The sequence below is a fragment of the Neolamprologus multifasciatus genome, chromosome 16, assembly GCF_963576455.1.
Source record: "Neolamprologus multifasciatus chromosome 16, fNeoMul1.2, whole genome shotgun sequence".
Classification (NCBI taxonomy): Eukaryota; Metazoa; Chordata; class Actinopteri; order Cichliformes; family Cichlidae; genus Neolamprologus; species Neolamprologus multifasciatus.
This window is the reverse complement of record NC_140454.1, coordinates 31190931-31214987: the sequence shown is the minus strand read 5'-3', so window position 1 is coordinate 31214987 and position 24057 is coordinate 31190931. Positions and strand designations below refer to the sequence as shown.

General features: G+C 38.0%; 1 long non-coding RNA gene across 1 annotated transcript in view; it reads right to left on the bottom strand.

Moving 5' to 3' along the window:
• The window catches only part of LOC146501073 (uncharacterized), a 404586-nt gene that overhangs the window by 328359 nt on the left and 52170 nt on the right, over positions 1-24057 (bottom strand). The gene's annotated exons all lie outside the window — the stretch shown is intronic.

Here is a 24057-nt window from a genome sequence, read left to right as displayed (position 1 = left end):
CAGGGTGAAGGGAGTATCTGCCATCAAACAAGAAGACAGCTGCATGTAGCTATGATGGTGTTTGCTGTTCACCTTACATGCATTAATGTAATAACGTGGTTAGCCTACTCAACGTAAATTACACACGAACAACATTAAGCTACTCACGCAGAGAAGAACGGCTGCTGCTGCATCATCATCCGTCATCATTTCTGCTACACTGGCAGGGCTAGGGGCCAGGACTCTCCTCTTCGGGTTTTTGGGGGATGTTGCTAATTCCGGGTCCGATAACAGGCAACCCACAAGCAGTAGATGTGCTCGGTGTGAGGTCTCGCAGCAAGCTATCAAATACGGCGCATTTCTCGGCTTTAAAAAAAAACACTATGCGTCGCCAGGTGTTTCATCAGATTTGAGGTGTTACCTCCTTTGACAGTATCACAGTATCAGCTTAAAGCACTTGTTGCAGCTGCTGAGTTTGCCTATTTTGCTGTGAAGTACAGCCAGACTTTTGACCGCTTCGCCTTGGACATTTTTAATCTGTAGCTCTGCTCTAAAAGAACGTACGTACCTGGACCCGCCTACTATTCTCGGAAACTTAAAATGATTGGCTAGAATCTAAAGTGTATCATTCCATACCAGTTGGTGGCGGTAATGCACCTTTCAGTTGTTTGCCAACCGCCAATACAAATGTAAGGAAGAAGAAAGTGTATCACAGCTCAGGAAAAAAAGCACCGAAATAAAGCATCATGGCACCGGATACCGGTACCCATCCCTACTTTAAAAACTATCTACAGTGTTCAGTATTTATAATCCTGGTCTTTAGTTTTGGAGTCTTTCAGGAGTTCATACCACAAGCGCTTTGCAGGCTTTCATGTTCAAGGTTTCTGTACAGTTTACACGTTATTTACATGTAGAGATGTACCTTCGAAACGCCTCCAAGGCCTTCGGTGCTCTTTCTCTCTGCAAGTGCACTAAGGACCACCCATAGACTGTTAATTACTGGTCAGGATGCTGGAGTGAAAAGTGAATTTAGGTTAAGACCTCAACATGATGCAGCAGGATTTTCAAAGACCTAAAGGGTATTAGACTTTTTGATAACTACGTAATCAAAATTGAGAGCAAAGGCCATTGAAGGGCACGGGAAGATTTACGATTTGCGGGGGCAATAAAGTTTTCTTGACGTTAAATAAAAGTGATGTAGACAGCTTTCTGTCATGTAAAAATTAAAGGTTTTGTCATCCTGCCCTTTGTGATGTTTTAAATAACCAATCTTTCAAATAGATGCAGAACGCTGACAGAAAGGTTTAAAGATTTGAAGATCAAATTTGGTCAGATTTGGTCTCTGGATTCAAAGGTGACTGTGAAAATGAAGTTAAGACACAGGAAATGTTCTGAGTAATTTTACTATACATTCGTTTTTATTTAGCTACAGTATCAGTTGAGGGTGGAAAGTACTGTTGTGTCACAGCAAAAAGATTGTGATCTTTCCACTTAGTCCAGCTTCCTTGCAGTTTTTAAAGATAACTATAGACTTTTTAATCATCGGTTCAAAGTGTGACTGGTTACAATGTAGCTGTACTCCTTTACATTAAAAGAAAATCTAGGTTATTATACGGCTGTTTTACTCTTTCAGCTCAATAAAAATCAAATTGGGCCCATGACTTAAAATGACATGGTGAAAAAAAGAATAGTAAGGGAAGAAAATTTGGGGCTGAACAGCTTCTGTAAGGACACAGTATTAGGTAATTTTTTCCATTTGTATGTAAAATAATAGTCCAAGAAACCTCATTCTCATCCCTCCCTCGCTGTGTTGCTCTAACATGTGAAACGTGTGCTCCGTCTGTCTCCTGAGGAGTTTTCCGAAATAGAATCGCAGACTCATCTTTGAAGGACAGAAATCCAGTAAGTCAACCTGTTAATACACTGAGCCCCTCTGTGATTTTTCAGCGACAGTAAATTACTAGGTAAAAGACAGGTAATAAAGATATCAATCTGATCCTCCAGTCCCTGTTTCTTCATTACTCTGGGCCTTCTTCAGCAGACTATAGATGGAGCCTTACTAAGAATGAATGACTAACCATTTTAGATAATTCATGTGTTAGGTTATTATTTTAGCCACATGATGTTATGAGTCAGAAGAATATATAATTGGATTTCTGATGTCTCAGTTCCTGCTGTTTATGATTTTTGATACATGGTTATACAGTTATGGACATAGTTGTTGATGGTAGAAGCTCACACATCCTATGCAGCAACCTTGATGCAAACTTCGAGGCAGTAGTTAGAGAGAACTGCAGCAGCAAACAGCAATGACATTTCTATAGAAGCAGACCAAAGCAAGACGAGCAAGGAAGGCTTCAAAGCTCTCCTCTCTTTCTGAACGTGTGATGTCGTTGCTGGCGGAACTGAATTGAACTGAATTTGAAAGTGAAAGTTCAACATGTTAACACACTGATGCAATCACCAGCCAATGAAATGTTATGAAACTATTGTGGGAGGTCAGGATGCTTTCTAGTTCGTCCCACATTCAACTTGTAAATGAACAATAACAGTAATAACAGTAATAGCAGTAATACGTGGCTAACTTGGCTAATGTTAACCGCAAAGCTAGCAGCTGGCCACGCTCTTAGAGTTAGCCATGTGGGACGGACACACACACACACACACACACACGTGTCAGGTATGTCCAGCCTTAAATAAATTTCTATTTTAATGTCCATGTGAATGACTGCACAAAACAGCTAAGCACTAATCAGCTAATGCAGTAGCAAGTTCTCTCCATAGACTTTATTTTTTAATATATGTGTATGTGTGTGTGTGTGTGTGTGTGTGTGTGTGTGTGTGTGTGTGTGTGTATACTTATAGCAACCAATGCAGAGGTGCCTTAAACCTGCATCCTCTCTAATGACAACCAGATTGTAAGAATAAGTCTGATCTTATTATAGAAGAATAATAGAAAATGACTTAAATTAACATTTTTCTGATTAGGTTATGCTTATTGAACACAACATGCTGTTTATTTTGTAAATCATGTTTCCAATTAGGGTAAAAGAAAAACACTAATTCAGGGTTTGCTCTAAGGTGGGCTTGTGATTCACAAGTCACTACTATATGAGCATGCAGCTTCCTTCAGTTTCCCACTGATATACACTGGCTTGCTATGTTTAGTTTCAAAATACCAAGATGGCAACAGTGAAAATGCTCAGCTTGAGGCTTCACGAAAGGAATTCATTAAGGGTTACATCGTGGCATCTTTTATCTACAACCTCTGGTTCCCTTTCTTTGATGATCTAAAACATACAGCTCCTATTTACTTTTAATAGCAACTGTGTGTTGTGGGACACCTAGTGTATTTCATGTCATGATACTGAAGACTATTCAGTCTATTCAGTCACTAACCGTGTGTGGTTTGCATGTTATTTTGCTCTCACCAGGAGCTGTCCATGTTTATATGGGCTGCGGGGGAAAATGTAGCTGCTTGACAAATGCTAGCATGATGAAGCACTCCTGTTCTGTGAACTTTCATTCAAAACTCGGTCCAAACACTCTGTTCCACATTTTCCATTACACTAAAAATTATTTCCAGGCATGTTTTGTTAGCAGTGGATAGAGCAGGATGGCCTCTTGGGGCAATCAGTGGTTACACTTGACTATAGTAACCACTGAGACTATGGAGAACCCGATTTTATGTCACTTTGACTGCACATAAAGATTACTCAGTTCAGAGTCACCTGGTGCGAACTTAAAGTAATGTCATTCAAGCATCAGGGAGTGTGACAGGCGTGAAATACATGAGAGGAAGGAAATAAGAAAGAACAGAAAAAAGGTCCAGGTAACACACCTGCTAATACGAGCAGCACTAGTTTAACAAGGACAATTTTGAATCCAGCAAAATAAAGTTAGAAAAAAGTACAAATAAAATAAACAAAAGTATGCGCGAAAAAAACTGTACCTATACAAAAAGAAAGTTATGATGCCAACATCACACCTAACTGGAAGAACCTCGACAGGTTAATATATGTGTCACCATATTCTTGTTTATATTCATGCGGAGAGCAATTCAAGGCATCCTGTGAAGTAAAGGTAATGCTGAGCTTCAACTGTGTTGCTTGTTTTAAACATGAGAAAAATGCCACACTGCAGACTTTTAATAGATATTCCCACTGGGAGGAATTTGACAAGCTGTCAAAACACCTCTGTTGTTACTGGACATTGTCGAAAATTCTTAGAAGTGTGGGGGCACATTTGCAGATTTTTTGAAAGCCATAAATACACTTATTCAGAGCAGAAACTTAGACGGGTCTTGAGGAAATTCAGCTTCTCGTTTTCCATTGTCCATTATTGTCACTATATTTTATGCCTTTTTTAAAATTTGTTTAAAAAAACAAACTGAAATCTTTTTTCAGCATTGCTGAGTGTTTTCAGTCTGTACCGATACTTCCACTGCTTATTGAATTGTTATTCAGTGAAAGAACAGATAGTAAATGTTATTCTTTTCTAATCAACACTTGTGTCTGAATGTGTATGCTGGTAGAGGAATCATCTTATTTTTCCTTAAATATCAGTATATAGAAGATATTCCTGGTTACTATGAGCCACTAAATTAATAGAACATATACTGAACTGTTCATACTATGAAGCAGCTATTCTGTTCATGTACTATGGCATGTTATACCACTGGTATAACATCGGTGCATTGGTAGTCCACTGATATAGCTATAATTCTGGTAATTGCTGCATAAGAGCTCATTTCACCTCCAGTCCTGTGGAAATGTCCCAGGGTGCTGCTCTGCAGGGGATTGTTTTCCACACAAATGTTTTTTTCTCATGAAGAAAAAGACGAAATTGTTGACTAGTTAAATAGCTTTGATTCTAAGATGCCAAAAATAACAGCGTTGCTGACTATGACAGAAATTTACCCCATCTATCTGCAAAAGTTGGGCACTTCTGCTCGTCTCTTTCTCCAAATAGCACCAGTGCGTGATTAGTACTCACACATAATTTAAACTGGTGCATGTGCTCCTAATCACATTCTCACCCTGATTTCATTGATATAACGCAGATGAGCCTAAATACGTGCAATTTCATTAAATATAAAATAGTATTAATCAGTTGTTCTAGACTAGTCAGATTTGAACTAGTTTTATAGAAATGTACTTTTGTGGACCTGAAATCATCCAAGTAAATGTGCAGAAGTTTCTACTTTTTTGTTTGAATTACTGCATCCATTTTGTCAGCCAGCCAACAGCTTTTCCTACAGCGATGAGCAGCACAGATGGTTGTTGTAACAGCAGGTGAGAGAAGTTCAAACAAACCAGGGTGATGTCAGTTAGGATCTAGATGTTTAAAACATCAGTTCCTGGCAGAAGGCTACAAGGTCATTTCGGATGGATTCATGACTGAGTCTTTTTGCCAGACTGTTTTCTCAGGAGCATAATTATTTCTGATATCTACTCATCACTTCACAGCACAATCATCGCTTATCCTGTGAGAATTCTCAGGATATGACTGTTTTAAACCATCATAATTGGTTTAAAATTGGTTTTAAACCATCATAATTGGAACTTCTTAATAGGGCAACCGTGGCTCAGCTTCCCAGGAGGTTGGGAAGCGCATCTGTAACCAGAAGGTTGCCAGTTCGATCCCCGGGCTCTCTGTCCTGGTCGTTGTGTCCTTTACCCTACCGCCTACTGGTGTTGGCCAGAAGGGCCGATGGCGCGATATGGCAGCCTCGCTTCTGTCAGTCTGCCCCAGGGCAGCTGTGGCTACAACCGTAGCTGCCTCCACCAGTGTGTGAATGAATAGTGGAATTGTAAAGCGCTTTGGGTGCCTTGAAAAGCGCTATATAAATCCAATCCATTATTATTATAAACGTGGTTAGACATTCAGAGGATGTTTAGCATTGTTTAGGACGTGCACTGTTTGCAAATACAATGGTGAATAAACATTTTATGCATCTACTTTTTTGTACTTTTACAGTTAGCACCTGATACTCTTGACTAAAAATATTGAATATGCTCACTTTTGCAGTACTGTTTGTAGGAGGAACAGTGGTGCAGTGGTTAGCACTGTCAGCTCACAACAAGAATGTATGGCCTTTCTATGTGGACTTTACTTTTGCCTTCATGGGTTCCCTCTGGCTTTCTCCCTCAGTATGAAGGTAAACTGGTGAGTCTAACTTGGCCAGTATGAGTGTGAATGGTTGTCTATGTGTTGGTCCTGTGACACAGTGGAAACCTGTACAGGGTGTACCCTGCCTCTTTACATGACAGCTGAGCTCTTAAAACTCCGAACTGAAGTAGAAGAAGAATACAAATGGAATTATTTACCTCATGTTTAATGCCACTGTTAATGCCAATGTTAATTTTACAACAGGAACGAAAGACTTATTTATGTTGCAGATGATCTGAATCACTCTATAAATAGAAATGTGCTAGAAGCTCTGCTTGGGTACCGTGCTTTGAGCTAAAACCCAACATGGGCTTAAATGTACCATTTAATGGCTGCAAGCTTCACTTTATTAGTTTATTTGATTTTTATATTATTACAATATTTTCTAATCTGCATTTTAACCCATACACAGCCAAGTAAAAGTGCTGTTTCTACTGAAAGCATTTGGTCAATAACAGGAATACTGCACAATTCTGAAAGTAAAAATGGTCAATGGAATCACTCCAGAAACACTAGTTTTGTTGCAGTGCACAGAATATTTCAGCTTTGTCAGAAGCTGTTGTCGTCACAGAGAAACACACACAAGGTGTTCCTTGTCTCTGAACTTGTCATTTCTTTCTCCTATAGAGAGTCATTTTTTAACTTGCAGGATTTGTGACTCATTTGGGAGCTTTGTGTTTTATAGTTTGTTCTGCTTCTGTTTTTTTTTAATTTGCTTTTTATTCACTGGCACCAGACTCAGGTTTTGAAAAACCAAACACAAATTAAATAAACAATAACATGTTTTTGGCTTAAATATTCCCATTTGCAACATTAATCTATCAATCATTCTCCCACAGTTTTAAGTAGGATTGTTCCATCAAAATATTTATCAGTAAAGTCTGACAAGATGGACGTGCTTGTCACTGGGATGAAAATGTGTGTTGTGTCTGAACCAAAGTTCAATAAATGTTGAGAAATATAACCTGAGAGTGGTGCTACAGAGAAACACATTACCACGATCAACAGGATTCATGGTTTTATTACTATAATCATGAGGCATGGAGTTATTTTCACTTATGAAAGAAACATGTTTTTTTATTTAGCCTCTATTAATCTGAAAATACAGAACACAATATGAAAGCAACAGATTCACAAGAACTTTTTGTTATCTGCATGCCAACACAATCAGAGGTATCACAAGTCTACAGTTGAAGTTCTTTCCTCCCCCCTTCTTAATTCAGTTGGTAGATTCCGAACAGACCTATTAGTTTTAAAGTGGGCGTACTGCTACATCTGAGGTTATGTTCATGCAGATCAAGTAGGTCAGTGCAATTTTAGCTTATTTGCTTATCAAAGCTGGAGTCAGTGCCACCTGGAACTAAACCGCACACGATGCAGCAGTTGCAGCTGGGGTGGATATCTGAGCACAACCTAAAAAAGACCTGTAAAAAGTTGGACACACTCATCCTCTGGTGTGTTTGGAAAGTTCAGATGTTTATGTGTTAAATAAAATTACTTAATCACTTATTGACAACTGCTGTGGTCCCCTTAGGCTTGGCATTAAAGCCACGACTGCTCCGGCGCTGTTGCTCACTTGCCAACACATCAGACTGCGGTTTATACAGGGCAGCTCTTAATGTGCATCAGTCTGTGAAGATGTGAATGCCTGTAAATGAGCATTTGCACTTCAGGTAGGGAAATATGATACCACAGAAAATACCTTTTTTTTTTGAAACCATGATATGACCAGGGTGTTTTATTTTAAATCCACTTCAACTACAGTGTTCCATCTGAACATATTTGCTGTGCTCTTTAAGTCGGTGTAATATTAGCAGTCATTATATATACATTTTCTCTTTCAGTTTAAATGAATTTTAAAAAGATAAATGTTAACAGTAGGTCTGATTAGATATCATTATACAGTACAGTGAATTTCACTCCGCATCTTAAATTCCAATTGCCTGACAGCACCAAAGACAAGCGTAATGAAATGAACTTACAATGACCAAGAATGGCAGTGCAATCGGGGATGCACTGATGCGTGTGTGGAGTTAGCACAAAACCTTTTTACTAATGCCTTACATGCATGGAGTAAGTGAAGTGATCATTGTAGAATAATCACGACAAGCCATTTGCGTTCCCATTCTGCCTCAGAGGAAGAAAAAAAAATCAGCAAGGTTAAAAAAGATATTTTAAAACAATACATCATTTTAGAAATAAACCATTCAGAATTAAATACCGCAGAATGTCATAATGTAGCAGTAAAAATACTGCGATAGTTGTGGATCTGCGCAATTTGAACCCACCTGTTTCTATTTTAAGTTGAATTCTACATTATTTACTCAAGATAAAATTATATGACTGCAACAAGTACAAGTACATGACATTGGCATTTGTACAATAATGAGACAATATTGATGCCCATTTTCGAAATCTTACAGTGATTGTTAATTACATGGATACCAATAATTTTATGGAGTTTTTCTTTTCAGATTATGTTTTGTTGGTCACACATAATCTAAATCATCTGAGCGATTTACAGCTCAGTCACTGTGGATTAAAAATAGAGTGGCTGCTTTGCTACTGGAGAAAACTGGTGATTGTAATGATTTCTATTTGCATTTGGTAATCAGTTGGAAGTAATTTAGGTAATTTTTGAATGGATTCTGAATGTAATTAATCAACGTCAAATGCTCTTAAATTTCTGTAATTCTAATAAAATAATGTAAAAAACGTTATATGCTTCTTTTTTTCTTCTTTTTTTTAAGCCAAATTTTGAAAATGTATTGTACATCACTATTTTTTACAGAATTTCTGTTTCCACTTAATAAAGTCCTGGCTGTATTCCCAGTTTGTGTTGTTAATGTGAACTTCTGTGAAGATGGCAGTAGTAGATTTGCAGTTTTCTCTGATTTACAAATTTAACATTATTATCAAATAAAGATTGCATGCACAGTGATGTGAAAAATGATTTGCCCCTTCCTGATGTAGACTTGCTACACTTTTATTTTATTATTAGATAAACATAACCCAAGTAAATCCAGAATACAGTTCGTAAACGATTATTTCATTTAATTTAAAGGTAAAAAACTATCGAAATAAGTAATAAATAAATAAATAACAATAAGAAAGACACATTCCAAAAAGATCACATTTGCCAAAAAACATTTCGATTATCCCCAAGACTTTTGGGAAAATATTCTGTGGACTGATGAGACAAAAGTTGAGCTTTTCTGAATGCTTACCTCTGTTACATCTAACATAAAGATAAAACAGCATTGCTTTGATGCTTCATGAACGACTTACTGTCATTGATGAAGCTGTGAACTCCACTCTCTACAAGAAAATCCCAAAAGGGAATATCCAACCATCAAGTTGTATCCTGAAGCTCAAGTGTACTTGGGTTATGCAGCAGGATTATGATCCAAAACACACCAGAAATAAAATAAGAAGCATTTTGTATTTACTTCTATTTACGTAATATATCTTTTATTTAAAACTGTTTGATGTGTGACAAATACTCAAACAAACTAAAAAAATCAAGAAAAGTACAAATATTTTTCTTTGAACTACCAGCTTGTCACCAATTACAAACTGCAGTCTGGCTCAATTTTAGTGCCTTTTTTTATTGCTATCGTGACATACCAATGTTGCTTTGTAGATGCCAAACGACCACAAGCGGTCACAGACATGGTGTCTGTCTTTGAAGAAACCCGTTTAAAGGCAATAAGATGACAACTTCATTACAGTGGATTTAGTTTGATATTTCCCCTACATGTAGTGTGACTTGAGCATTATTTGGTTTATTTTATAAGTGAAATTACTTTTCTTTGCCTGGATTTGTTTCTATACTACTAATTGTTTAAAATCACAAGTGTTAAATATAAAGTACACTTGAACTAGAAGAACATACCAGAATAACCTGGAAATACCCCCCCTCCCCCCCCCCCAATTTCAAATTATGACTAAAAAAATAAATTGAATTTATTCTGAATGGTGATGGCTTTATTAGGACATCCACCTTGAAATAAAAATGAGACCTTGGACCAACAATGGCAGAGAAAAGAGGACAGATTGCGGTAGGGATAGGTGGAGGGGGGTCGAAGCATGCTTCCGGAGAAGAGAGACTGAAACAGATGAGGAGAGACTTACATGAGTAGAATAACAAACAGCCTGCAGGGAGAAAAGATGTAGAATGTGAAGGGCACAGTGAATTAGTGTTAAGATAAAGACATCAGGGACCTGTTTTGCGACCCTGAAACTGTTTTCTCTTTGTCAGTGCAAGAGGACAGAGTAAAGAAGCCTATACAGTATATAAATAAAAACAGCACATTACCTGTCAGGCTATTTGTGACAGCTGATGAGCGGATTAGCTCGTGTTACCTGTCTCTTGTTTGCTAAACCCTCTAAATTACCGTTTAGAATTGCTAAATAAAATGAAAAATTAGCTGCTCTGCACCAGCGTGTTGAATATTTAGTTTGATCACAGCATCTTCATGTGAGTTTAACAGCCCATGAATCATTTTGACAGTTTTTTTTTTCAGAGCTGTGATAGCAGCTCAGAAATGAGGAAGCCAAGTCATCAGATGTTGACATTTAAGGAGGGATTTTTGGTCCTTTCCAATCAGTGATGCAGAAGCCATGACCCAAGAATGCAAATGAATATGTTGAAGCCAGTGACACAGCTTTGACATTCAGTCCTCTGAGGAATTTTCTGAAGGCCACTGAAAAGTCACATATTACAGGGATTTATTCATAGTTGTAAATAGGAAATGGACGAATTAACTTTTATTTTGAAGGTCTTCTGTTTTTACATTATTTTTTTGAGCACAACTTTATTTCCTGAAGTTTATACCATAAGTTATATAGGTATGAATGGTTGTCTTTTTTATGTGTTAGCTCTGTGATAAACTGGCGACCTGTCCAAGGTGTACTCTTTGTTTGATCTTGATGACAGATTTGCACACTGTTTGTATTATCTTAGCTTCATGAAGTTGTCACTCAGGATACTTTTCAGTGAACATTTGAGTCTTGTGTAAAGTTAAGATCTATTGCTAAGCTCAGTCATGTCATGTCTGGGTCCCTTGGCATTTCAGCTATTCTTGCTGTTCCTTTTATTTGTGTCGTCTTCACACTGTCAAAGTCAATTCTGTCTTTATCAGTTTGTTCCAGCATTATTCTGTGATTATGACTTACACCGCCCACGTCCTCGCAATCTCTACCCTATCCTCGTTATTCAGAGAACTTTAGCCACGCCTCCATCATCAAGTCCATGGATCTTACGTACTTCCAACCAGTGTTTCAGAAACCACTTTATGATGTTTAATATAGCCCAGTCACCACAAGCTCAGTACATATTTAAGTACTATATGACTGAAAATGAAAGTGGACTAGTGCCAATTGTATGTAGGAACACTTTAGGCACTCCAGGCGACCGCCTTAATGAAGAGAAACGAACAAAGGATCAGAAAACTTCAAGATGAAGCTAATAATGACACTAAATTACATTTAAATACATTCAAATTATAATTATGACTTGTGGCATTTTCTTCTGCATGCTGCTGCGTTTAGAACAGCAGCATGCAGAAGTCAAGTCAAATCAAGCCATATATGCTTTGCTAAAAAAGCCTTTCTCTTTGAAATTCTAACACTTACGTTGGAAAATGAAGCAAAACTTTGAAAACTGCCAGTGCTTTTTGACAGTTGTTATTTTCACCGAAAAATGTTCCAGCAAGTGTCCAAATGCCTCCTGTTGGTTTCAGAAAGTAGTAAAATGTTTGATGACAGTTGTAAAGAACTCTTCATCAGAATGATGCATCAATCTTGCAAAGCCACTCAACAATAGCAGGACAGCTTGGAACATCAGGGATAAATGAGAAGCTGACAGACATAGAGTGTTACTCACTATATCTTATCCTAAAGAGTGTGTACGTTTTCTCCAAAATTGAAATGTCAATCATGTGATAGAAATTCAGAGGCAGTCGTCCAAACTGATTGATCACACAGGTATGACAGGTATGACACAATGGGAACAAATCCTTTACTGTCAAACTGCAGTGACTCTTTTGGACGTGTTTTGGATCTGAACCAAAGTCCTTAACAGCTACTAACAAGTGAAGTGTTTCAAGGACCGCCTGTGGCTGCAACTTTCTTGAATTCATCACTGTGATTAAGGCTGCCAAGTGTTAGAGACACGGGGAAACTAATCTTATTTTGTCTCGCAAACTTAATAGCACCTTGTTGGCAAACTAATCAGGCATCTGTTGAATTTCATTGATCTCTGGAAACAATTGACTATTTCTTGGCTGGGAAAGAATACAGAGCGCTCTGATACCTCCATCTTCTCCATCATGTCAGTCATCTGCCTGATAAAACTCAAACATATCAAGACATTTTTTTAAATGCAGAGCATGAGCGCACAGACTAATTAAAGGCAAAAACAGAAACAGAAAACAATGAATCCACTGTAGTTAATCATATGGTAACTTGCCATGTGATAAAAACAAATGTGTCAAATATCGCGTAATCAGTTAAAGTATGCTATTTTGTAATGTAAAGAAAGACAAGGACTAATAGCACTGCACTGCATCAGGGTATTAGTTCTTTTAATTAGCGCACTTAACGATTAAACTTTAACAAACAACTAGAGGTCTTCATTACAAAAACCTAATTTCTCTTCTTCACCATTCCATTATAAACAACTATTAAAGTCTTCCTAATCAATTAAAAGTATCAGTGGCAGTATATTGTGAGTGCTCAACCTTTCATTGAATGGGGGTGAACTACAGTCGTCGCTTCTGCAATTCCCCTGGCACTATTTAACAGTGTGTGTTTTAACAGCACTCTGAATACAAACTGCTCATGCTTATACGACAGCACTCCTTGTGTTGTTCTGGTCCTTTAAAGTGACCTTAAGAGTATGCGCTCCTTATTCTCGCCACTGAAAGGTTTTCATTATCTGAACTGTTACTTGAAACTGAAGGAGGGCACTTTCTCCTGATTGTTTCTCTATTTCTTTCAGTGTGTGGACCTTGATAGCCTCTGTATGTGTCCAAAAAGGATTTTGCCTTTGCTTTCCAAATAATAATTCTTGGATGCAATTTCCTCACCCACAGCAATGATAAATCGGGTGCACTACATATTTATTTTAAACGTCCATTTCCAGCTACCTTAAAATCAATTTTTAATTTTTCTGTCTTTGCGTACTGTATCTTTTCAACACACGAACATTTCCCATGACCTTTCTCAAATGCCCCCATGACGTGTAGCAAATGAAATGTGTCATATATATATATATATATATATATATAAAGGAATAATCTGGTAACATTTTTTCAACGCTTGCCTGTAAGGCAAAACAAGACTCCCTTCTGCTGCCTTGGTTATGCTTACCAGGCTAGCCAGAAAGCCAGACGGCTGTGAATGAGTCACTTAGTTTGCTTACCACTGCTAGCAAAGCATAGTGTGTGGCACTTTATGGAAACACACTTTTTAAATCCTGTCATATAAAGAGCAAATTGCACCAATCACAGCTCAGGTTTCCAATGATTGGTCATTTAATTTAGAACTGGAAATAAGTCCATATCAGATTTATGTCACACAAGGTTTTCAAAATATTACTGCCTTCATCAGCATTCTGGAGTAGTAGAGACAACAACCTTGTTGTTAAGGATGGATGGATAAAGATAACTAATGTTAGCAAGCTTTTTAAGTAAGCACCAGAATAATTAATGCAACCTGGTTAAAATGAGCATTTGAATGTAAAAGTTTTGCTCAATTGCTGAAGCCAGCATGCTTCAAAAGGAATAACTCTGAAGGTTGAATGTTCCCCATTTCGTATTCTTCAAAGCTTTATGAAGAATACAAAATACGAAACAGCTAAGCAACGTGTAGCGAGTTGCTGATTTAAAGAAAAATCTGTGTATTCAGCACAAACTACAGGCAACAATGGCAATCTGTTAGTGACAAAAGCAATCACATTAAGGGTTTTGGGGCAGAGGTTATATATATTTAAGACCAATTTCACCTAATGAGAGCACACAACCTCCTGTAGTCAGTCACTGGTATCAGTTTTCCCTACTGACCGATGGTTACCAGGGAGTCACTGACTGGTCCCTGGACTTGCATGACTGGGGTGTCAGCAGTCAATATACTGGTCACTGCCAGTAAAAACATGCGACTGACCGGGGAGGTCACCAAGCAGTTTCTAGGGATTTGTGACTGACACTTTCATGAACCAATCTAATGGTGTTTTCCATGGTAGTCACGTGACTTAAAACTGTGATTTAGCTCACCGACTGATAAATAGAAGCATGCATCAGCACAGGCAATGACTTTTAGTCAAGGCTACAAACATTGCACTTTTTAGTTGCTTGTGTGTGTTGGCATGACAACCTGTCTGATGACAACAGACAGGTTTTTCCCCTACGTTACAAAGAGGCATGTTTTTCACATAATTGATTATGATTTCTTCTTACGTCACGTTAAAGACCCATACGTGATTTAGTCTTCAAAATCGTACAAGTGCATTACTAGAAAAAAACTTTAATTAAATTAACAAATTAATTTAAATTAACAGTGTTTTCGATCAGCATCTGCAAATTGGTCCTTCATTTACCTATGAACCTGCACATTTGGCACATGTTGAACCTTAATTTAACAGACAAGGTAATGAATTCAATTATCACACTTTATCAAAGATGGTACAATCTCTTTCTTGCCGGTCTGAATCATAGTAAAGACATTAAGATAGATGGGGACTCAAGAGAAGCTGAAAGAAGACGAAAGATTCTGGTTACCAGTATATAAAAATCTAGCTCACACGCCTCCGTGTGCTCCTCTAAGACACTAGTTATGAATGTTAATGTCTGTGTGAGAGAACAAAATATTGCTAGTCTGTGAGGATTACTGAAAGAGGTGAATTTTTTATGAAAACACTTTCAGATTCCTCTAGAGACAAAAGCGACGTGATCTGCAATCAATAAAACCACCACACTTGCTTCTACAGTGCACCCTTTTTAGGCATTTTGGAGTGTCATTGAAAATTGACAACTATTGAAGTGTTATGAATAGGCCTAAGGGAAATTTTGGTTTAACATGGAAAAAAGACTCCCCTGTTCCCATCTACCATGAATTATAAGAAACAGATTTTAAGCCATTTAAATAATTAGTTTCAAAATTAATTCTTTTTTTTTTAGATACTGGACAAAGGATGTTTAAGATGGACCTGCCAGGCTGGAGGAAATGAGGAAGACCATGGGAAAGATTCATGGATGTAGTAAAGAAGGACATACAGAGGATTGGTGGGACAGAGGATTCAATGGATAGTGAAAGGTTGAGGCAGATGATCTGCTGTGGTGATCCCTAAAGAGAAATTTAAAGAAGAAGATATTTTATTTATTTTGTTATATTTATTTATCTTCTGTTTGACCAGAGGCTTTCATTATGAAGCAGGATTTTGGCTTATCCAGGTATCCTTCAGGGTTAACCCTTTTTTGTACTGCAAAGGGGGTTCAATTATTTTTGGAGTTTCTCGCCATGGTAACTTTAAGAAGTGAGTTCTGGAACAAGTAAGGATCCAGATTAGAGATCACCAGGTATGAATTCACCGTTTACAATTCTCCAAAAAATATTGTCATCATTCCCGGAAGATCAGTCAGACTGTGGTGACTGTGCAGGCGTGTCTTAAGTTTTTCATTAGCATCTAATGTCAGTGTTTTCCCCAAGAGCACCAGTAATTAATATGGAATTTTAGACACAAACGTAGGTTTGTGTTGTATTATAAATACAACACAAATCAATCAGTTTTGACCCCAATATAAAATTTCCTAACAAAAAATCCCATATTTGATCCAGAGAGTGGACACACGTCGCTTTGGGGTTTCCATCAGGAAGGCCATCCAGTTTAAAAATCTGCCAAATCAAATCCACTGTGGCTCCCCCTTGTGAATAAGAGAGCAACTCAAAGTAGCTTATAACACTCCTGATCAGACACCCAAGTGACATAATTTTTCCTGTGTTTCCTCCGTGCCCTTAAGGGACTCCTCTTATGGCCGAAATAACTTAAGGAGGCGACCAGGAAGCATTCTATTCAGAAGGTGAACCTCCTCAGCTGGCTCCTTTTGATGTTTATGAGTACTGAACAGTTCTCTCTTTAGGGCTGATTCCCTTTGAAGGAAGCTTATTTTCTCTGCTTGTTTCCAAGTTTTTATTCTTTTGGTCATTACTCAGAGCTCATGGTGGTGGTGAGGGCAGGAACATAGATCAACCTGTAAATTGACAGCTTTGCTTTCATGCTTAGCTCTCTCTTCACTACAGTGGATTGGTACTGTATCCCAATCTCCCACTCCACTCCCCCTTCACTCATGAACAAAAGATATTAAACTCCTCCACTTGGGCAACAACTTTTTTCCAACATGAGGTGGTGCTCTACCTTTTTCAGAAAGAGAGAAAACTGCCCCAATTTAAGCTGGGCCATTATTTGCATTACCCAAAATAAGTCAGACTCATTCCCAACGCTCTTACCGTGTTTCTACGGGGTCCATGCACAACTAAAATCAAACTAAATGCAGTTTACAATATGCCTCATGCTTTGTTTAGAGCATGCTCACTCATCACAGATGGAGAGGAAAGTTGCTCAACTTAGGGCAAAAGATTTTTGACTAGATTTTCCTGCTCGCTGTTGGAAACTAACATCAGCAGGTGAAGCCGACCTCACTCTAAGTAGGGCAGTTGCAGCTTGCATTGGGCCTTGCAATTTAGCAGTATTGGTATTAGGGTCCCCTGGGACCTGAAAACATTTGTATTTTTAACTCCAAACAAAACAGATGGAAAATAATGATGTGAATTCATTCGGAAATAATTGATTGACAATGTCAGAAACAACTGTAATGATGAAAAAAACGTATACGATATGTCAAAAAAATACCTTGGGTGTCTGTATGGACTCCAGTCAGCAGGATAAGAGTTAAAGAAAAAACTGTAGTGCTTTAAGCACCCTTATGTTTCCCAGACTTTTCACCTGCAGCAGCTCCATCATTGTATGTGATGCTTTTTTAATACTGAAAGGGTACCACTTCTGACACACTCACCAAACGATCACAAATGCACTTCAAAGCACGTTGCCCATTATTGAACATATATTTCCTTCAAAGGTTTCCATTTCAAGGAAACATGCTGTTCAACCAGAAAAATTTTGACTACCCTAGTGTGGTCCTACACACCAAATGACTGACTGGCTGTGATGGGAATAACGGCGTTACAAGTAACGGTGTTACTTTTTTCAGTAACGAGTAATCTAACTAATTACTGTTTCTATCATTACAACGCCGTTACCGTTACTAACAAGAAAATGCGGTGCGGTCGCGTTACTATTTTTCCACAAACAGACGGCTGAAGCTTTGTTCAGCTTACCGCATCTTATATCAGTTGCACGGAAGTAGCTGTCTACGTAAGTAATCTGGGCGCTACAGCTGTAAGCAGCTGCCGTGGACGGCAATCACTTTCTGCCCGATGATCACTTTTTGGCACAACACCTGGAGCTAAGGGGGCAAAACAATCACATGAGTGCTGCTGTTTGACTGAGGAAAGTAGAAAGTAGTCGTGGTAATCTAATCACATGACCACTTCAAGATGACAAAGCAACAAGGTGATATATACCAGTTTTTAAATTGTGTTGATAGGCCACGTAAAACCAGAGTCATGATAAACAAGATATACCTGACGTTTTTTCCTCAATAGTTTTGTGACGTTTACTAAGGACAGCGCAGCAAGCACTCTGCTTATGACCAAAATGAAAAAACAAAACAAAATAAAAAAAAAAAAAACACCCATTTTGTGTTGGTGGAAAAGTGTACCAATCAAAAAATTATATGGCAACATGACACTTGGTTGTTTAGGAAGAGGGGGAAGTTTTAGGAGTGACCGAGAGAGAGAGAGAGAGAGAGAGAGAGAGAGAGAGAGAGAGAGACAGAGACAGAGAGAGAAAGAAAGACAGCAGAAAAAGAGAGAGAGCGAGTTTTGAGATGTGGGAGATTTGTGACGTTTAGCGTGTTTGGGGTGTGTAGTTAATGTGTTGTCTTGTGTAGTTAGTGTGAAGTGTTGTGGATAGTTTTGTCTTGTGTGTCAGAACAATGAGGCGGCTGCTGTCTCCAGGTAGAAAACAGGAGTGATACACCTGCTGCTGTCAGACCTGCAGGCTGTGATGTTCTCCTTTATAGTGGACAGAAATATTTGGAGTGGCACAAATAATTTGTAATCATTTGTAATCATTTGTAATAATTAAAAGAAATGGCCAATTATACCCTGGACCCCAGAGGGTTAAACATTTTTTTAAAGTAACACAATAGTTACTTTTTAAGCAATTAATTACTTTTAGAATCGTGTTACTAAATCAGTTACTTTTTTGAAGAAGTAACTAGTAACTATAATTAACTACTTTTTCAAAGTAACTTGCCCATCACTGCTGGTTGGCTAGCTGGTTGAAGGTGGAAAGAAGGGAGTCTGGGAGTTTGGAGGGCTGTTGTATTTTAAACTGCATGCCTGGTGACTGAACTCAATCAGCCCCCTGATGTTAGAGCAGACACCAAATATCAGCACATAATATGCTCTCACAACCTCAGGGTCCAAATAGAAGATATTTCTTCTTCTCATAAATGAACATTAAAAAAATACATATAACCACAACCTGTTTTAATTCAATTTAGTTTAATTCTGTTGTTATTTCTGTCAGTAAAACAGTGAATAAGAAATATTACTTAAACAGACAAACAGATATGATTCAATGTCAAGAACTCTAATAAAAAAAAAAAAGCCTTACTAGTGAATTAGGTAGGGATAGTAGGGAAACCTGTGCATTTCTATGCTTCTCTACTGGGAAACTTTTTGCTCAACCATCAACGACACCTTCACCACATCTGGAGAAAGAGTGGAGAGGACCTTGACAGGCAGGAGTTTTTAATGGCCATCACCTGTTCACTGATGACAAGTCACAGTGACCCTTCCTCTACTCTTGCAGGTCAGTAATAGACAGCCAGACTGGACCGACATGCATATGTTTCAGCACAAAGTTAATATTCTATTTTTGTTCTGAAAGGATTTGTTTGTAATCTCCTCAAAAGTTCACAGCTGAATTAATTTAAATTCTGTTGACCTAGTTACAGCATGGTACAGTAGTACACTTCCAAGAAGCTTTGCGATACAGTTCTCAAATGGATTTGCTAACTGTTCTTGTTTAGACCATACATCAGCAAAATTCAGTTTATCTCACAGCGGGGATATATTACCATTATTTGAATATTAATTCTGTGTAACTCTTTCAAACCTGGCAAATCATTTGTTTATGTGTGGAAGGCAGCTATGCCTGACATGAAGACAAATAGGTTTATATATTTAAAAAAGGTAACTTTGTGTTCTCTGATGCTTGTTCTATTATAGAACAAATGGATGTAAACCATGAAAACCGCCTGCTGTGATTCTGTTTTCTTTAGGAAATGCTCATAATGACATGCTACACGAATGACACAGCAGGATGTGGGGAATAGCAACCTAACAGGGGAAGCATCTGACCTGAGTTCATTTTTCTAATCAAAAGGGTACATTTGATATAGGTTGAAGGGAAGATTATGCCATGAAAGTGGAGCAGTGGACTTATGCTGATTGCCTAATGTAGCTTGCAGGCATGTGCTTGATGTATTTATTTATTTCATTCCCCCAGTCACTGTGCTTCCCTACATTACCTGGCAACCCCTAACGTTTTTCTTTACAGCACATGCCTGCCTCTGGCTGTGCATTGCAATCTCATCAGTTGCTGCTACAGTGTTAATTGGTTAGCGCTTTGCTGCTTAAACAATCTGCGTTCCAAGACATTAAAAGTAGGAATTAACAAAAATGATGGGAAACACAGAGCTCACATGGATCTTGTTTAGTATCAACAGCAATGTTTACGGGATTAATAGAGCCAGTCTTACAATTTCTTGAGAAAACTATTCAATTGAATTCAATTCAATTCAATTTCTTTATTGTCCCACAAGGGGAAATTAGTTTAGCAGCAGGATAAAAATAGACAAAACAATACTATAAAATAATAATGACAATAATAGTGATAGAAATAGTGCAGACAAGCCAAGCAGTTCAAAGTCCAGCTAAAGGCAAACATGCTGGTCAGCTATGGAAGTCTAAATCACTCATTCAAATGACAAACCCAGTGGGTGGGTTCACATTTCAAGTATAATATCCCAACCTGCTGTTTCCATTGCCATTTCAAACACAGTAGTTTTATTCCTTTACTAATGACACATTTTTCTCCCTCTAGTAAGATATTATAACAGTTTAAAAAATATATAAAACTATTCGAGCCTTTGATGACTCTCTCTCATCATTTAGCTGAACTTTAACTCAACTCTGCATCATCTTGTGCAATGATAACATGACCATCCGCTCTTGATTTCTTTATCCTACTAAAGACACTCAAGTTTATTGTAATTCTTTCCTAATAGAGTGAGCCCAGCTGGTACACGGTCCTTCGTAGCTTCCATAACTCAGGCTCAAATACCAGCCAAATAGGAAGATCAAGCACTGTATTCTCCCAATCTTAAATCTCAATGCTCAGTCTCCAGATGCTTCAGGCAGGCCTGTGCTCTTCAAAGAGATTCTGAATCAGCAGTCATGTCTCATGACACAAGTAAGACGGAGGTCACTACTGGCAAACTGTGTTTAGGAGTGCAGGAAATTCTCTTTAACCATTTAGCCTTAGAATTGTCTGACGTAATTCTGATTTCAAATGACCTTGCAGCATTTAATGAATTCATGCCCCCCTTTTTCCCCCTCACTAGTGTCACTGTTGTTATGCACTGCACAATGTGTATTTGGAGGTGAGCTTGTGCACAGACAATTTAAGCCCTTAATGGCTGAGTGAAGCATTGCAATTCCAGGCACACGGCTCGGCATGAAACAACGCTCAGATCAACTTAAAGACCTGTCACAGGCTCTGTCAGATACACTCTGCACACAAATAGAAATCTAACTAAGAGAATTCAAATGGTAAGTTATTGTCTGCTTTTCACATTTCTTTTTTAAAGCCTGTGTATTATTGTAATACCTTTGTATAACCAGAAGTTCAAAGAACTCTGACCCGTGTTGCCTTTGTGAATTAATTTTGCTTTCAAGGCAGAGTATAAAATGCAAAGGATGAATATATTATATACTGGAAATGTAAGTTTTTTTGGCCATCTGCATCAATGCATTGTATGGGCACAGATACTTGCTAATTATTACTAACAAAAACCTGTAAAATCCAGTAGAATTTCTGTATGTGTAATTAAAACACACTAAAGAATAAGATACATGCAGTATTCATAATTGTAGCTTGATTTTTTGAAACTAAACTGTCCTTGAATAAAATCTTGACCAGAATATGATAACTCTCAAAGATTATATAATTAGGGCATCACCTGAACCCTTGACGGTTTCTTATCTAACCCCATAAATTAACAAGATGCACGACACTGAAAGTATCCAGAAATCTGTGGCAGATTGTGACAGAACAGCAAAGATGGTTTTAGAAACATAGCTTTCAGACTCATCCACCTAAAGATGAAAACGCTTATTTTGGGGGAAATTTCACATTGACCAACATATTTATATAAATGCAATCCATTATTATTATTATTATTATTATTATCTTTAACAAAATACACACCCCAGATACATCGTTAGTTACACATTTGTACATTTGCTTCTCATTTAGATCCCATTCCGTCACATCCCAAAGGAACCCTAAGAGTCCAGTTTAAGGTGACTTTGAGCTTAGTGATGAGATGCATTATCCTATAGTAAGATGGGTACACTGTGGTTGTAAAGAGATGGTCAGCATGAATACTTATGTAGGCTCTAGTAGTTAAACTATGCTCCTTTGATACTGAGGGCCCCAAAGTATGCCTAGAAAGTATTGCCCAAACCATTACAACACCAGTAGCATAAACCACTGATAAAATGCAGGATGGTCTCTACCTTTTCATGGTGTTTACACAAAATTCTGACTTGGCCATCTGAATGGCAAAGACAATGTTTTTCCAATCTTCTATTGTCCAGTTTTGGTAAGACAGAGCAGACTCTAAAATTAGTTTCTTGTTCTTAACTAACAGGAGGCACAAAGATGGTAGAGATGGTTGTAGAAATCCTAGTCGATCAGTATTACCTGAAATACTCAGACCTGCCCATTTGGATCCAACAAAAATGCCAGGATCCAAGTCATCTAAATCACCTTTGTTCTAAACTGTGATGCGTAGTTTGATCTTCATCCAGTCATCTTGACCATGTCTACATTTCTGAATACACAGTGTTGGGAAGGTTACTTTTAAAATGTATTCCACTACAGATTACAGAATACATGCCCCAAAATGTATTCTGTAAGAGCCCGTTCTCACTCCCGAGGCGTAACATGCCGACGTTTTGTCACGTCCCGCGGCGTTCCTGATGAACGCAAAAGGAGACCTTCGGCGTTCTTATGGTACGCGGCGGGTTATGGCTGAAATCCAGTGCAATGACGCTCCCGCGGTAATAGACGTTCCAGCCCTGTATTCCAGCCCTAAACCTAACCTTATCCCTAGCCCTAACCATAACCTTTTTCCTGATCTTAACCAGGACTTTAATGATGTTAAATACCATGTTTCTAAGCGATTTGAAGGAAAAGAGCGAACATGTGTAGATTGAGTCCATACGGTTCTCATATTTCCTCATTTTTCCGAGGGCGTCATTTAGGAACGTGGTGGGTAGCCGAAAACGTAATATGCTGACGATTTGTCACCTAGCGTAAAATGTTACGCTTTGGGAGTGAGAACGTGTTGTCTGTAACGTATTCCGTTACGTTACTCAATGAGAGTAACGAGTTCTGAATACTTTGGATTACTTAATATATTATCAAGATTTTTGCAACTACATGCATGTACTATTGCTGTGTGATTTATTACTGTTACTGAAGGATAGTCACCGTACCAATACCAACTACATTTTTAAATCTTAATATAATGAGTAACAGTAGGGTGGACATTAAAGGCTGCACTTTTTGCGATCTTGTATAGAAAACGTATATAACAGCCTAACACATAAAACAGGAAAATACCGCTGTGTAATCCCTTTATTTCAACAAAGTAACTATATTCTGAATACCACCTTTTTAAACGGTAACTGTAACGGAATACAGTTACTCATATTTTGTATTTAAAATACATTACGCCGGTACATGTATTCCGTTACTCCCCAACACTGTGACTACATCGCATTGCTGCCAATTAATCGGCCAATCAGTTAAACATGCGTAACTAATACAATGCACAGTAAATTTTAGTGAACCTTAAATTCAGTTACAAAATACTTGTGAATGAACAGGTTATCTAAAACAGCAGCTAAACTTATATGGCAGCCAAGCTTGTTATGAACAAGGACACAGTGTTCTTTTCAATGGTTAGCCTAAATACAATAGGTAGGCTACAATAAGCACATGGTCAAAAGTCAGACAGAATCTCTTTTCTTTTTTTTTTCCTTTTGCTTCTGAAGATTATAAACAAGAAATATTTTCTGCTTGAATCTGTCATGAGCTGTGCACGGCAGCCAGGATTGGAGGACCCAGTATGCAGACTCATGGAGATAAAAACTGAAACTTAAAATCAGCTTTATTGCTGGATGGCAGAAAAAACCAGAAAATTAGCTAAACTGAGAATACCAATAACTAAACGGGCAGGCTGGCAGGCAGAACGCAGACAATAAACACAAGATGGGGCAAAGAGAAAACGCCTGGAAAAACACAGCTGGAACAAATTACACAGACGAGATGGGGGAGAACAAAACAGAAACCATTAACATGGGATGCAGACTGCCAAAATAAAACAGGAAACACAGCAAGTCTGACACTGAGACAGAGACATGAAA